This window comes from Sitodiplosis mosellana, unplaced genomic scaffold, assembly GCF_009176505.1.
Source record: "Sitodiplosis mosellana isolate CC-2019 unplaced genomic scaffold, AAFC_SMos_1.0 Smas_scaffold_6170, whole genome shotgun sequence".
Taxonomy (NCBI): Eukaryota; Metazoa; Arthropoda; class Insecta; order Diptera; family Cecidomyiidae; genus Sitodiplosis; species Sitodiplosis mosellana.
Window position 1 is genome coordinate 1658461 of NW_022601411.1, and position 2854 is coordinate 1661314.

Sequence of the window (2854 nt, forward strand, 5' to 3'; positions counted from 1 at the left end):
TCGGCGACATTATCGTGACCTGAAAAATAATACAGATCAATGAAAAAGATCAAAGCGGTATTAAATTTAGTCAGCAGTACCATGGGCAAGAGCTAACTGATGAGGTGTTAGATCCTCACGATTTCTAATATCAACATTGGCTCCTTTTTTGATGAGAAGTTCAGCAACATCCTTGTGACCTAGAAATAATTTAGATCGATGAAAGAGATCAAATCAATCGTTTCTTTAATAAGAACAAGCATTTAACATTACCATTTAATGCAGCTAAATGAAGAGGTGTATTTTTAAAAATAGTCATGACATTCATATTGGCGCCTTTGTTGAGGAGAACCTCGGCGACATTTTCGTGACCTGGAAAAAAAAATCGGATGAAAGAGATCAAATCAATCGTTTCTTTAATAAGAACAAGCATTCAACATTACCATTTAATGCAGCTAAATGAAGAGCTGTGGCATTCAAATGATCTACCTTATTAACGTTAGCTCCATTCTTGAGAAGTACATCAGCGACACCTTCGTGACCTAAAATAATACGGATCAATGAAGAGATCGGCGGGATATCTTATTTAGTCAACCTTACCTTCCACAGCTGCCACATGAAGAGGTGTGTGATTAATGTCATTCATGATATCCATACTGGCGCCTCTGTTGAGGAGAACCTCGGCGACATTTTTGTGACCTGGAACAAAAATCAGATCGATGAAAGAGATCAAATCAATCGTTTCTTTAATAAGAACAAGCATTTAACATTACCATTTAATGCAGCTAAATGAAGAGGTGTATTTTTAAAAATAGTCATGACATCCATATTGGCGCCTTTGTTGAGGAGAACCTCGGCGACATTTTTGTGACCTGGAAAAAAAAATCGGATGAAAGAGATCACATCAATCGTTTCTTTAATAAGAACAAGCATTCAACATTACCATTTAATGCAGCTAAATGAAGAGCTGTGTTATTCACATCATCTCCAATATCAGCGTTAGCTCCATTCTTGAGAAGTACATCAGCGACACCTTCGTGACCTAAAATAATACGGATCAATGAAGAGATCGTCGGGATATCTTATTTAGTCAACCTTACCATACATAGCTGCCAAATGAAGAGGTGTGTCATGCAAATAATCTTTAATATTAAGATCGTTTGCTTTATGGCTGAGAACTTCAGTGACGCTCTTATGACCTGAAAAATAATTCAGACCGATGGAAAAGGTCAAATCAATCTTTTATTTAATGAAAACAAGTATTCAACATTACCATTCCCAGAAGCATAATGAAGAGGTGTCTTATTTAATTTATCTTCAATATTAGGGTCGGCTCCTGCAGCGATGAGGTCTTCAGCTTCCTTCACTTTGCCTGAAAGAATATGAAAAATATTCATAGATCAATGAAATGGATTGAACAAAACATTCTTTTTCACAAAAAAAAATGTCCAAAATTACCAGCCATAGCAGCTCTATGCAGAGCTGTCATTCCCTTTGTGTCTTGTTCGTTTACTAAAATATGTATAATAATAATAATAATAATAAGAAAGTTTATAATAAATAAGAAAAGTTTAGCATAAATGAGGTTCCCATATCTTCGTTACAAGGTGCTTTGTATATGGAATTTAAGAGTTAAACTGGATAAATAAATGAAACTTCAATCTTACCGTTCCTGGGTGGTGCTCCGCTCACATCCCCGATTAAGAACTGTGGAAATAGAATCAAAGTGATACATTTGGAATGGGAACAACGGATGAGATTAATACATTATGTATTGTTAATAGTTTTCAACTGTTTTTAATAGAATAAAAGTTTCCGGTTGACATTTTTTTGGAATAGAAGAATTTTTTCAATTGAAGAACTTGAAAAAAGGACACTTTTTATTCTTTAAATTATTTCAGAAAAAATTATCACAAATTGTCCACGAAAAGTATCAAACATGAAAAATTTAAAAAAAAAATCGACTGAAATTGTCAACTCACCTCGGATACCATCAAGCCAATGAGCAGCAGTGTGAAAGAACTTCGACTCAGCATTTTTCTAGCTTCGAACTATTAAAAGTTTACTATGAACGTATCAATTGGTAAGAACTGTTTGATGGACATGCGAATCGAACGCATCCTCTTATATACTTTTCAAGTGTGGCCACGTCAGTGGGCAACACACTGTATGATTCAATCCACGTACAATGACGATTCTAATGAAAGCCCACAAAATATTATCGCACACATTTTTCAAGATAACAATGTCAAAACAATTGATGGAATTACAATTCCACCTGTGCACGTGTGTTTAATTTCGCGTTTCACATCGAATGTTTTGCATTGAAACTATCAGATGTTTACATTTGTTCTTTCATCACCTTCTTGAAACTACAAACTCAATGTAAAAATTCAAAAAGTAAACATTTTTCTCTCTCTTGAAGGGTTGAGTGGTGTTACTATGGCACGTAGCTGTTCAAATTTAAAAAATTTCAAATTTAAAACACATTCCGTTTCAAAAATTCTGTCACTGTCGCATTTCGTACCAACACAGCCAACTTTTTGTTTCCATGAAATAAATTCTTCGTAGTGATAAAAAATCTATGGCACAGATTAAAAATTAGATATAGATTAGATCTAGGGGCATTTCTCACACAAAAGATTTGAGCAAATGTGCAAATTATTTCTTCTTTTTTATTGAAATTGTAAGAAAATGTACTGAAATGACGATTTGGCTTGAATAAAAGTGTTCTGGAAGTAGGTTTTAGTGGATCTCAAGGATCGTTCAGAACTGCTCCCGATTCTGGAAGTGGGTTTTGGTGGATCCTCAGGATGGACCAGATCCGGTTTGACAATGCCCTGGCCCATCCTGAAGATCCACTTCCAGAACCGGG